Source organism: Uloborus diversus, chromosome 10, assembly GCF_026930045.1.
Source record: "Uloborus diversus isolate 005 chromosome 10, Udiv.v.3.1, whole genome shotgun sequence".
Lineage (NCBI taxonomy): Eukaryota > Metazoa > Arthropoda > Arachnida > Araneae > Uloboridae > Uloborus > Uloborus diversus.
Window position 1 is genome coordinate 88,943,351 of NC_072740.1, and position 14,822 is coordinate 88,958,172.

The following is a 14,822-nucleotide window of genomic DNA, read 5'->3' on the forward strand; positions in this document are numbered from 1 at the left end:
TAATTGTCAAGATTTTAGGATCAAGTGTATATCTCTCACCTATATTATTCTGAACATTAATTTCACTTCAATTCAATGTTTCCTTCTTAGGACGCTATTTTCAATATTCCTGAGGGTATGTACATCGAACTTCACGGCTAATGAATTTTGGAATGAGTACGTCAAAAAGGCATTATTTATACATGTATTTTTTGTTGAAGAAGTTTAAATATTTTTTTCCTTCCATAAATAAAAAATTTCATGTTCTAAAAAAAAAAAAAACCTTCTGGAACCCCCCCCCCCCCCCATTTTGATGGCACAACTTGCGCCATAATCCCCTAGGCACTCCTGCCGGGAACATTGGGCGCCGAGCATTTTGGGCGCCGGGGACATTGGGCACGGAGCACTTTGGGCGTCGGACATTTTGGGTACCAAGCACGTGGGGCCCAATGTTCCCGGCACCATATATGCTCGGCGCCAATGTTTTCCCAACGCCCCACGTTCTTGGCGCCCAATGTTCCCAGCGAAGTTCCGAGGCGCCCAAAATTGCCCATATGAAATGATTAGGGTTTAACTGCTTAACTCCTTTGCATTATACAATATAACATACCTTCAAAAGAAAAATTTAAGTCTCATGAGTTTGCTTTGGATAAACTTCGTTCTTTGCGGGTCATAATTTGTTTCCGGAGAATAATTTCTTTAGCTTTCTCTGTAGCAAATGTCTTCATTCTTGTATCTGAAAAGCATTCCCATGATCTGAAAAGCTCAACTGCAACAAGAAACTAATGAATAATTTAATTTCAGAACAGAGCATTTTGATCTGTAACACTGGTTATATATATGTATGTAACAAAATCTAATTTTTGTCCAGATGCGTTTTCATAGGGACTCTAACCTACGCAGCCTGAAGCGTTGGAGTTACACCTTTGTTGCTGTAATTAGAGATAGAAAGCTTCATATTACTGAATTAATCAAATAAAATGAAAACGTGAATATTTTTCATTTTGTTTGTAATGAATGATTTTTTTTTTAAATTAAATAATTAAAAAGAAAACTTTTATAGGTAGTACGTCATTTTTATACAGCCTTTTAGGAGCGCCATCTTCGTTTTATCCAATCACTGATTGGACGCATATATTTATGTGAGAGGGGGGGATGCTTGTGTTAAAGAGAGAGAAAGCATCTCGTACTCCCAAGTAAAGATGCTGCTGAAAGAGAAAAGTTAAGCATTGCAATCATCTTGCCGTATTTAATACGAAAAAGTAAGTCTTAGCGTTTATATCTATCATATGTATTGCAAAAAAAAATCAAAATAACGTTTCTTTTCCTTGGAAGCCGCATGATCTGTGTTTTAGCTACACATAGAAATGTTGTTATTGATTGCTTTTATTGTTGTTTATAAACTGTTCTGTTTTTGTGTATAATTTTTTTTTTACTTAGCAGAAATGAAACTTTATTTGCCAATCTGAAAAGTATTCTAAAAAGCACCTTAGTGTGAAATGTTTTAGATTTTAAATTACCTAGGGAGTTCTTTCTCTTTGTTAAAGATTAGGAGCATGATCAAATTCAACCAACTACTTATTTGAAATTTAGTTATGATATTTTACATTGACAACCACGGATGACAAAAAGGTCTGTTATTATTTTTTTTCTTTTGAGAGTTTTGAATTTCTTTTTCTATTTTATCATCGATTATTTCATCGAATACTCCAATAGTGCTTCATACGTTCGCTTTAAAAGGTTCTCTTATTTATCTTTTTCCGCCGATTTCTCTAACTATTCTTTGTGTCTCTGATGTTTTATCTTTTCTAGAAGCACTATTTTGTGCTAGAATTGAAATTTGTCTTAAAATGGACTTCAATTAGTAAGAAATACTTTAAAATGGCATTATTGTTTTGAATGCAAAGCAGCTTCCCTTAAAGCACACATAGCCCTTGAATTTAAGGTTTCATTTTCTCAGGCTATAGCTAATCGGTATAAGTTTACTTCAAATTAAGTTTTTTTTTTTTTTCAATTTTTTTCATTATAACGTTGTCATTAAAAAAAAAACACTGAAATATTTTATCAGTTTTTAAAAGCAATCTTGACAGTATTCAAATCTCAAGATAGTTGTCTGTCACCTTAATGTTTATGATAATTTTTATATATTCTTCTGAAATATTTATTTTATTTAAGAATTATTCCTGCTCTTTTTTCTGTCCTTAGAAAAGTACAGTACATGAGTTTCTTCTTTGCTCTTTTGTGTTCTAGAGCAGTGTGCTGGTGGCAAGGACGTAGCCAAGGGGTGGGTCCATGGGGTCCGGACCCCCCCCCCCCCCCCCCTTCCCGAAAGACTCCTCTCCTTTTTTCTCAGTTGTTGCATCTTGCATCAACAAAAATTTTCCGAAAGACAATAATTTTATAAAAGGCAGCATTCACCCCTTAAATATTCCCAGTAATCGGCAATTTTCTCAGCGCTTGAGTCAATTCAGAACACGAGAACCTCGTGCAACAACTGCAGGTTCCCAATTTTCGTCCGTTTTTTGCTGTATCGCCTACTCCGTCCGAAACGGGGAAATGTCCCTTTCGACTTTCAAACCAGCTGGGTCCTGTGACCTTGAAATTCAGCCCCTCTCCTTGGTCCATCAAATTGCCGTTGGCAAAGTAAAAACAAGCATTTATTGCTACTTCCGCCGTATCCCACATTCTCATTGGCGTGGTTTTCTTTATTTCTTTCTCTTTTCTTTTTGGATTTTCGTGGATTTCGTAGACGCATGTTGTACGAAAGACAGTCAGAGTGAGGTGCGTTCCTGGTGAATCAGTAATTGAATTCCGATTCTTTTCTGTTTTAACACGCAGTTTTTATCTACGTCATACTTATAGGAAACATATCTTGAACAAAAAATTGTATGCAAAAGAAAATTAAGTTTACCCAAACTAGGTAAATCGTAGTGCTCCCTTTTAAAGTTTTCTTGATAATACGAGCAATTTTACGTGTTAATATGTTTTTCCAATTTAAAAACTAATTTTAGATTCTAAGCCAGCAGCGAAAAAAGAAATTCTACACATTTCGTGTGTTTGAGGATGAGAAAAATAATTATTGATTTTTTTTTTCATTTTAACTCTTATATTTTTGGCATGGTTCATTTCAGATTCATTTTATTTTTTGATAAAAATTTTATTTGAACTTTTAGATTACTTTTAACATCTCTCTCCTTTCTGAGTAACAAATTACGTAGATTTTTTACTGATGTTTTCCCCCCAATATTTAAGCATGATCATGGAACATATTAAATGCCCCCCCCCCAAAAAAAAAATCGTGTTTGAAGGTAAAATAAATAAAATAAATGAATAAATAAAACTTGAAGTTGATGTAGCAAACTTTTTACGGTATAAAAATTGTATAGAAAAATTAAATTGAAAATTACTTGAATATTTTACTGTGATCAGTTTATGAAATTACAAGTTCGGCCATATTAAGGCATTTAATAAGTAATTTATTAGAAATTATTACTTTTAAATCTTACTGAATTGTGATTCTATGATCCCAAAAGAAAAAGTTAGTTTTTAATTGACGAAAAAAAATCTTATTCGATGTTGTTCCATAAAACATATTTGTATTTGCATCATTGGAACACATTTTCTGATTGTTATTCACTGGCTTTGTACTAAGGAGTTATTTAATTATTAGCATCTATGCATCCATCTTTAGTAAATTGTGAAGGTAGCATTAAATGTAACAAAAAACAGGCATGTGCATATAACTATAAATTACTAGGTGAAAATTACCGCTATTTACTGTGTTACAAGCAAAGAAACTAAAAAGGTGAATACGAGGTAAATGTTTTTGAGCTTTTCTTTTATATATTGCCTTTTTTTTTAAACACTTATTTTCTTCAAGCTAAAGATATTTACTATTTTTTACAATAGAGTGTTTTGCTAACATTGTATTGAAGAAAAAAAATCATTACCTGCGTCGTAAAATATGATATGTACTGTTGTTAAAATTAACAACATGTTGTTAAAATTAACAACATGTTGTTAAAATAAAATTACACAGATGCTTAATTTAATTCATTAGGTATACATTCCATTAATCGTCATGTAAAAGATCCCTTAGGTCGTTTGACTGTGAATACTCTTGACAAAATTAAATTCCTTTTGCAGTTTCGCATCGAAGAGAGCTCAGGTGTTTCCATCTGGTGGAAACTGGGCATCAAATTTTCCTGTGACATTCACATCCGCGCCTTAAGGGTGGCATATGAATGACTGAATGCCATATCGTTGGTTCGCACTTGTTCCGCAAAAGGCTAAAGCCTCTAACACAGCCCCGTTAGAAAGAAAAAAATAATGATAAAATACGCCTTTTCCGATATTTAAATTTTTTTCGAACAGCTTTCACCCTTTTTAGGAATAGCGACTTCACTTGAGAACACCATTTATTTCTTGCTTCTCTTTTTTTTTCCAGCTAACTGAAATCACTGTGTCAGTTGGCTGAAGAAAGAAAATATATATATATATATATATATATAAAATGGTTGCAACAAAGGAAGCCTCCGTCCCTCAAAGAGTTAATAGTTTGTTCAAGCTTTTAATTGATGATTAGGAATGATAATTAGAAAACGGATAAGATTGGAAATATCATTCTATTTCGTGTTATCAAAAGAATATTATAAATGTAAATAAATAAAAACCAATTCAAGCTTTTTAAATGAAACCTTGTTAATATTTTCGTTGAGAGAGTTGTGGAATTTTGCCTGAAATGTTGTTCAAATCGTAAATAAATAAAAACCAATTCAAGCTTTTTAAATGAAACCTTGTTAATATTTTCGTTGAGAGAGTTGTGGGATTTTGCCTGAAATGTTGTTCAAATCGGACAGGGTTACGTTATGTAACATTCATATAGTTATACATTCGACTCCATAGATATAGATTTATTTATCCTCATACAAATAATGCCGATGATCGAGTAACCCGCGTGTTTCAACAATGAATTTGCACCACGGCATGATATGTAATTCGATAATATGTTTTGATAATGTTTAACATGCAAGGAAAGGCTTTATTGTGACAAGGCTGAACTCGATCCGGTAACTTGAACAGTTTTACTGGTAAGACTGTCATATCAGAGGAATGAAGAAACGAAAACAATGAACGCTATCTACTGGAGTTTAGGGTTAATGCACTGGTGTTAGAGTTAAAATTTCAACTATCAAAATATCACCAAACAGGCAATTACTTCGTTCAAATGAAGAAGAGTTGAAGCAATTTTCACCCGTCATGCCTTGACGGGTGACTTTCTAGTTTTCAAATAAAATGGCATAAGTACATATTTTGTTGAAATATATTACAAAGCTTTAATATTTTATTAAATTATCGCATGCATTTTCCAAGTAATTTCTAGAACAGTTTTCGTTTTCCGTTTTTCTTTTATTGTGCCCTTTTTATTAATAGAAAATATATCACTTATTTTCAGGAGGACAAAGGTTCACCCATATTTGGAAACTTTGTATGTGATAACCTTCAGTTTAATGTTAATTTACAAACTGACAATAATTAATTTACCACTTAACATAAACTTTTTGTTAACTAATTTTAACTAATGACTCTATTAATTTCAATTATTTAATTAATTTTAATTAATTATCATATTTTAATGATTAGTTTTAATTGGATTTATCTTAGTCTTGTGTAATTATCAGCTACTAATTCTGCTTTAGCATGCCTCCTCTTTTGAAGTTCGTGCAACTTTGGACCCCCCCCCCCCTTAACAAAGTTCTAGCTACGTGCCTGCTGGTGGGGTCAAAACCACTCTTTGTTTAACCTGTAACAAGGGATGTGTGGTCCCACAGACCACTAAAAAGTTCATCCCTCCACCCCTATTTCATATTTAGTCTTATTGAATGTTTTTTCCCAATAGCTCTTTGTTTTGTAACCTTGAACAACCCCCTTGCTTATCAGTATCTTTTGGCGAGTGCGTCTGGTTTAAATTTCATTGCAGTCTTTGGGAGCAGCCTGTAAAACCTCACCTCCCCTTCAGTGTTACAATTTTTGGTAGTACAGTTGCCGCCGCTTATATGAATCACGTTCATTCTAAACAGTTTTGATTCCATAAAGCGGCTAATTCAACAAATCTTGATGTCATTCTGTTTTTGACCATTTGATCTATCGAAGGGGTTGATTCAATTAACCGGCGTCCACTGTAGTAAAAAAATGGCTTTTAATGCTAGGACTGAAGAAATGGATGCATTCAGGGGCGGATTTACAGTCTATTCAAGGGGGTGGCGGATAGAAACCGTAAAAGCCATTCCTCTCCCTAAACCCGTCATGTACTGGGGCAGGGAATCAATTGCCTCCCCCCTTATCCTGACTTTTAAATACTAATCGCCCCCTATAGCCCCTCAAACTTATTACCCCCTTGAAGTGTCTAATCCCCCCCCCCTTTGGGGAAACCACTGTTCTAAATCATAGCTGTGTATTATCATGTACCAGTATAGTGTAGTCTATGGAAGAAAAAGGTTGGAAGACACATATAGAGATATAAAAATTATTATTTAAGTTCAGAAGTGGAGGCTAGCTTAGGTTCAAATTTAAAAGTGGGTAACACTGTCCATCCTCTAGTACACTAACTGTCTAAACTTAATTTAAAGCAAATTTGTTGAATGTACTTGATTTTAATTAGTAGTGATTGCTAGTAATTCCTTTATTTTCATATTATTAGTTTTAGAAAATGACTGTCACGGAGGGGGCGGTCGCCCCCACCGCCCCCCTAGTAAATCCCCCACTGGATGCATTTATCTGATCAGTATTATGCGGAAGAGATGTGAAATATTATAGATAAAGTTGATATTTGTTTGAAATGTTCCCAAAAGTTATGCAATGTTTGAATGTTCTAGGAGGCAATGTGGGCTGTGTGAATTATTTCTAGAAATACAAAGTTACTAATAGTAAAGGTGCAATCAACATTTTTCTGTAATGTGATAGATTCAATTTTTTGGTATTAAAATGTTCTGTATACATAACATACATAACAAAAATAAAATCATTAATAAGTAATAGATTTATTTTTATTACGAGAAAAAAATTAATTCCTGCAGCATATGAGATTTCTCGAAAAATTTTAAGGCTCAGAAATATTTCCTCTGCAAATATATATTTCAATTAAAACTTCAAAAAAAAAATTTTCTGTGCTAATAAAAGTTCAAAAAACATCTAATTGAACAATCAGGAATGATCTTAATTCTCTGAGACCTCATGTCCCTTGTTATGTCCTACTTTTTCATCTCCTCTGTTAGGGGTTAAACAAATCGATGCACAATACAGTAAAGGAGGTTTGCAATATTTGTCTGCCGGTAGAGATATTTTGACGTAAGCACACCCCAGTAGCAGAAACAGTGACGCTGTGATGTGGGTCCCAGAGTACTTGAGCGCATCACACTTGATAAAGTATGCTGACTAGGGGGGGGGGGGGGGACCTATAATTTTTAAAGGAAAATAATCCTAAATTTCTTTTGAGGAAGATTTATGCCTACTTTCTGGGGAAGGGTAGCTTGTACTTGTATCAGCTATCAATTATTTCTGGATGTTGATTGAGATTTTACAATTAATCTAATGTCTGTTGATTTTACAGACTGTTTTTTGATCTGTGTCACAGACTGTGGAGAAAAAATCTGCTACTGGGAAGCACATGTTCCCAAATGTTTTAAAATAAATGCGTTTCATTTTAATTTATAATTCTTTTGTTTTAAACCCTTGCTCAAAACCGCTTTTGATTCTAGTTTAGAAATACATGGCAATATTATGTACAAAATCTAATTGTATAAAATGACTTAAAATATAGTTTAAGATTTAAATACCATTAAAAGGAAACATAAAATTAGTTTTTAAAAAATGTTATGCAATGTCATGAGAAATAATTAAGCGCCTTTGAGCTCAAAAGTTAAATCATGTACAACAGCTTTTATAACTTGCAGAATTGCATAAAATTTGCAGACACATGTTTTGGGATTGCATGTTACCCTAGTTAGAAAGTGAATAGTTTTTTGCCAAAGTGTCAAAAATAGTATTTACTTTAACAATAGATGTACAGTCGAGTTCCGACTTACGCGAGGGATGCGTTCCAAGACCCCTTGCGTAAGTCGAAATTTCGCGTCGTACAAATGGATATGCATAAAAACTTTTATGAACTTACATAATTATTTTAGACACTTGTAAACATTCCCTCAACTGTTAAAAACCATTTCTTTTAACTATACATTATTGTTTCTTACATAAAGAACTGAATGTTTACTTATATTTTTTTAAAACACCATTTTATTCAACATAAAATATTGCTACAATGCACAAAATCAATGATCAATGGGAAAGAAAGACACAAAATAAACCAGTATACGGTAGTACAGTATATAGTAAGAAAAACAAATGCAATATAGTACTACACTGCACAGTAGATCCAGTAATGAAATTTGTAACTTAAAAAAAGTGAAGATGATAATGATTTATGCTGCATGATCAAACCGTTATTCTAATATATTTTTTAATGGAGCTGCTTCACTACAAGAGCAGTTTCCATTTTCCTAGATTTTTGCATTTTAAAAAGATATTACTCGGTGAACTTTCACTTATTTCCTATTCTTGACTTTTAATTGTATGTATGGAAGATTCACTCATACCTAATTGTCGTGCTATGTTCAACTCATTTTTTAGTTGAGATTCAGCTTTTAAAGAAGCTTCAGCTTTTCCAGAAGTTTAAGCTTTCCTTTAATTGTCAAATCTTTCTCTTTTTTCTTTCTATCTTCACGCACTTTAGATGAAACAGCAGCCTTATGTGTCATTATATTTCATCTACTTTCTCATTTAGATTGAAAAAAAATAAATGGAAAATAAGGAGTAGTTATTTGTATAAGCGATGTTCAGATTAGTACGATGTGGGAACTTACGCTCTCAGTAATGTGAAAGGTAAAGTAAAACTCACGAAAAAAAAATATACATATATAGTAGCCAATAACAAAGCCAATTTTTACACACCACGATTCCCCTCCAAAATTTCTCGCATTGCGGGCGAGGAATTTGCATTAGGCCTAAAATTCTTTACTGGTGAAAAAATCCCGTTATAGTCATTTCGCATAAGTCGAATCGCGTTGTAGTGGGAGTTGACTGTAGGCTTTTTTTTTCCTTATTCAAATTAATAATAAACGTTAGAAATAGATTGATAACATTTTAATTCCTTTTTTTTTCCTAGTTTGAAATGAGCACAACGTTTAATTTGGTTCAAGAGTCCAATCTTTGGAAAGTTTATATTTTTTTATTATTTTAAAAACAATAAAACAAAATTTACAGTTAGCACTATTTAAGACAGGAAAATAATTAACTTAGGAGGTAAAGGTGATTGTCTTGTTTATTATCGCATTTTTTACAGAGTAATCCATATTTTCATAAAGTTTAACCAGGTAAATCAATGCTAAAACTCTTAAGGTAAAAGAAGTAAAAGTAAAATGAAAAACAAAATAAATATTTCCCAAACTCTTTACCTCTTAAATATCATTGCCGTCTTACAATTTTCATCAAAACCTATATTTTGTTCTTTCTTCGCGATATGATTGGATCATTCTCGGAAAAAGCAGGAATTTTGCTGCTGATTTTTAAAAAAATAAAAGTTTTCCTAATACGATAAATACTTAAGATTAAGTTAGATCTATCCTGAAGTAATAATGCTATTATAATGGTTCAGATCAAGTAAGCAAATGATTACTTTGTTAGTGCCACATCCATGGACAAACTTAAATCCACAGATGTGATGTCTAAGAGGAAGTGATAAAAATCAGGGCTGCGGAGTTGGAAGAAAAATTACCGACTCCTGGATTTTGAAACGTGCGACTCCGACTCGGGCTTTTTTATTATTTATATTATTTTTACAAATCTCCCTTCCTCATGAAAAGGGGGGAAAACCCCTAAACAGAGATTGAAATATTAATTCCTTTTTATGAAATTTTCGCGTTGTATTTTATTGCAAACCTAAGATGTATACAATGTTAGAAATTCAATTTGAAAATCAAATTATCCAATAATTGAGGTTGCTAAAAAGTGAAATTACTTAAAAATCCCATTTTTGCAAAAAATTGAATAAGATTAATTTGCTCCCCTTTAATGTTTAACTAACAGATGTTGATCAAATCCTGTGCTTTCAGTTTTTGAAAGCTGTAACTTGAGGGATTTTTTCTTTTTTTGCTTAGTCAAAAAACTTTTCTTGACAGGAGGCGGTCTTCCCCCCTCCCTGGTGACACCCATCTGGTGGATACCACCTCAACTTAATCTCAGAATTTATAAAAATTGAAATACTTTAATTCTGAAAAATTTCCCCAATAATGTCCCGCTAAATCTTAAATTTCATCTTAAAAATTTTAACAAAAATATTGCACTATGTTGCGGGGCGAGGGCGGTTACATGAACGTCTGGAGTAAATTTTACTTAAAATGCCGCTGTATAAGGCTTTGTACAAATAGCTTTTATTATAGCTACATTTCTTGGCTCAATTTTTAATTTTAGTTTTATTGGCAGCTTTAGAATTAACCTTAATAAGAAGATTTTAGGATTAACTAAAATTACTGAGTGTTGTAACCAAGAAATCATGTACTGATTTTATTTTTAACTTTTTATTGATAACCAAGCTTTCTTAGATAGAGTCTTTAGATTAAAAAAAGAAAAAATTATATTTTATCGGATCTTTTGAATTTGCGCTTTCGGGCCAAGCCAATACTTCTTGGAATTTACCAAGCACCCTGGGAAGTTTCCCGACTTGCTCAAGTGATTCATACATTCCTTTTACTATTTTATAACTGAGATCGAGGTAAAAAACATATATTATTAATTTTATTTGAAAGTGATTACTTAGGAAATGTTAGGCAACAAAACTGTTTGCTGACAGTTGCTATCAATTAAATAAAGTTTAAAAATAAGCAAACTAGGAGACAGCGTAGGTAGCTGTTACAGAAAGCTCGATAAACAATCAAACCAGTTGGTTGCCACAATGACAAGCATTTTCTTATTAGTAGCATATAATCAAATTAATAGGTAGTCAGTTTTAAAAAAAATGCACTGAGAAAATTAAAGAAATGAAAAAACCTGGAGTCAACATGTTTTCGAATGACTCCGACTCCTTTACCCCAAAATCAGTCCGACTCCAACCCCACAGCCCTGATGAAAACAACCATTTTCTACAGTTAAGAACATGTGCTTTTGAAGTTTTGACTTGAATGTTGAGAAACAAATGTTTTACATTTACTATTTTCAATTTATTGAATTATTGTATTACCACACCTGGTTATTTTAAATATGTATGCGCCATAGATGTGATGAGTTGATCTTTACTTTTTATAAATCAAGAACAAAAACTTTAAATAAAGTCACAGAAATCACAAAGCAAGCTTCTGTTTCTGTCCCAAACAAAATGGCTTCTTGAGAGTTGATCCTTCAACCAATACAGTTTGGTGCCCAACCTGGAAGAATTTATTGGCACTTTCTTTTCTGTCCACAGATGTGACTATTTCTCTGGTTACAAGCATTAAACTTGCAAATTAAATAAATATGAAAATTAAGTTTCACTTCATTTTTTTGAGAAGTGTGTACTAAATGTGTACTTGATCCAAAATATAGCTTAAATAGCTAATTTATTGTTTGGTGCATGAATTATATAATAACGAAAAAAAAAAAAGTGGTTACAGTCCACAGATGTGATAAATCACATTATGTGGCCAAAACTTAATAAATATTTTTTTCTCATTTAGCAAGTTCAATATATTCCATTGGTTGTATTAAAGTGTAATTTTTGAAGTTGATTCTTAAAAAAACATATTTTTAAAAATTATGAAAATGAACTATGAGCCTCTTTTAAAATGCAAGAACTAGACGTTGATCAAATCTCCTGTTTTTAATTTTTAAAGGCTGAAACTGGAGAAAAAAAGTTTTTTCAAAGTTCCTTTGATAAAATTTCTATCATCATCTGTAACCGTAACTCAGGTTGTTTGCGGGGGGGGGGGGGGGCACAGACTACGTCAATGAAATTTTTGAGGGTTGTTTGTATTTCAGGTTTTTTGGTCTCACTTGGGTTAAGGTCATAATATTTGAGGAGTTGTGCCATCGTCCTTGTAGAAGGCACCCCGCCATCTATTGCACCCTATTGTCTATTCCCCCCTAACTTGGCAGCACTGGGAAAGGTACCAAATGTGCTACTCCAGGTTGAGAAGTAGCTCTCGTATTTGGAGGTTTAAAAGGGTGAGAATTGACAAATGATGTGAAAAAATGGAGAATGTGTGTGCTCAAGATGTATCGAGGTTATTATGTGTTTAATATATTTTATTTATAAGTAAGGTAGACCAGGGCACGTTTACGCAGTGCCATTTTTTCAAAACAATATAACAGAAGAGCCAACAGTCATAAACAGATTGATGCTACTCTCTAGCACGTATTCTCACAAGTTTTTCAGCATCCGTCGAGCTTCAGTCTAGCATGCAGAAATAATCTATTTTCTACCAAGTTGAGTAAGTTTTGTGTTGAACGTTTTGAAGTTTATTGTGAATAAATTATACTTAGTTAAGAAAGGACAAATATATAAAAATTAGCTGAATTTTATCATTTTTTGAGAACTGTACTTGTATGAACTAAAATGTTATTAATTATTTTTGCACATTGAAAATAAAACTTGGCAACGGGGCAAGTTTAGGTATTGACGTTGGAGCACCTTTACGCACATTCTTACGGTGTCTTACTTCTAAACGTGCCCTGACTCAAACCTTTTTAGTATTTTCAGGTTATTTAGTTTTGAAAATCACCATTTATTTTTTAATTGAGTTACAAATTTGTATCTTATTGGTTACAATCATGTAGTGCTGTCTTCATGCCCATTCAGCCTTAGCTTAATACACTATTCAGTCTGCAATAAATTTGCTTTGTTTTAACGATGGTAAGACATTATGTTCAAAACACTAACAGAACCACGTTAGGTATCAAAATAAATATGCGTAAACATGCAAGTTTACGCAACGGACTTGGGCTTTAAAATAATTTTTTTAACGATTAAAAACACAAACTGAGCAACAACTTAATATACCAATTTTGAATCCATTAACTGCTTCATAAAATCGTTATGTCTAAAATTTCCTAAGTTAAAACATAAAAATTAGAAAATTCATTGAAAAAAATCCGCATAAATGTGCCCCGTTCTACCCTATTTTGTTCAAAAAAATAATAATAAAACTGCCATAACTCAACTTCTGTCTTGGTGAAGACTTGAGTTGTCATGGTTAAGTTTAGCGTTCGCCCTGTCGACTGGCAAACCTCAGAATTCATTTCTTCCCACTTTGTATCGCCCGGGAAATACATCTGATTGTCATTATGACTCTAAAATGAACATCTCCTCATTGTGGTCAAAGCTCAAATCTCATGTTACTTGGAAATTAGGAAAAATTACTACTTTAGCAGGGTTGTGTGTGGGCACTTAGAACAGCTTACTCGAAGAGGCGGTTGTGAAGAAGGTGGCTTATTGCTTTAAGAGTGCCATTGATCTTCATTGAGGTTAATAAACTGACTAGGACCAGCCTAGCTAGGCCCAAAGCTTGTTGCTGGTCTTCACATTTGTATTTGTCATAGGTGTATTATAACTGTATTCACAACTCTGTAACAAAAGCCAATGGCCGCCAATAAATGCGCAAAACTTGAAATGGACAGGCAAAGGCATAGCCTACCCATGCAATGCTGTTTGCATCCCATCAGGCTGCGGCGAAAGTTGTTGCAAGAATGCGCTTTTCAGGCATTTGTCGGTCTATACTAGAAAAGCTTGTTGTCCATGGAAGCAGTTTCTCATTGTGTATCTAGTTAAAACTGCATCTTTGGTCACAGTATTTGCGTTTGATCAGTTGTTCAAACGCACCAGTCACTTTGAATAGTTATTTCTAAGCAGATGAATGCATTTTTAAAAAGTTTCCTGAGTAGAAAATAAAAAAAATAAATGAAAACATTAGTTTTCGCTCTCTGGGAGATGGTCACCCCTCAAGTATCAATAGATATTTACCATTCTACATTGTGTTAAATTATACTAGAAATGTTATACTATAGTATTTAAAATAATTGAAACAAAGAAATTCAGGCAGGGGTTCAGCATTTAACTTTTTGAACCAAGACATTGTTAAAGAGCACAGAATTTTGTTGAAAACCTATAAACTCCGTGATTTTTACAAAAATAAAAAAATACTATTGTATTTGTTCACCTCTTAAAAAAGCGTACTAAGAATTGAAAATTCGAAAAATCAGATTCCCATAGTGGATGCAAAGAGATCGCAATCCTCAAAGTGAAGGCATCAAAACAGGGGTGATTGTGAGTTCATCAAGAAATACCTGAAAGTTTCAAAGCGAGAACGTGGGGGGGGGGGTAATCTTTGGCGCCCCTATTACTTAAGTGCACCTTTGCCATAGTTTTAAATAGTTCTGAGTCAAAATATTGTGTGCACATTCAATTAAATTTTTAATGGATTACAAAGTTACTTTTGAGCTGGTGTTATACAAATTACAGTCGAACCTCCATATATCGAACTTCCATATATCGAAATTTTCTATACATCGAAATCCCAGCAAATTTCTAGGTTCATTACATAGAAAAAATGTTTCTATATATCGAAAAAATCTTTTTTTTTTGAGACATTCGTAGATTTTCTTTCCGCTTTAGATTGTTTTTCTCATGAAAAATGAAGGTTAGGGGAGAAAACTATGTCCACTAAAGGTTGCTACGAAATTCATAACAAATCTTGGTTGAGGGGTGTGTAGATAGGTCTTTGTTTCGTTCTGGAGTTCTTCAGTTCCCTCAAGTTTATTTT

The 14,822-nt window shown here is 33.0% G+C and overlaps 1 protein-coding gene across 1 annotated transcript in view; it reads left to right on the top strand.

Moving 5' to 3' along the window:
- The first annotated feature begins 1,145 nt into the window (after window positions 1–1,145).
- Window positions 1,146–14,822, top strand: part of LOC129231251 (CTTNBP2 N-terminal-like protein) — an 88,637-nt gene continuing 74,960 nt past the window's right edge. Inside the window, exon 1 of the mRNA XM_054865529.1 lies at window positions 1,146–1,241. The gene's annotated coding sequence lies outside the window, so the exon portion shown is untranslated. The remainder of the gene's footprint in view (window positions 1,242–14,822) is intronic.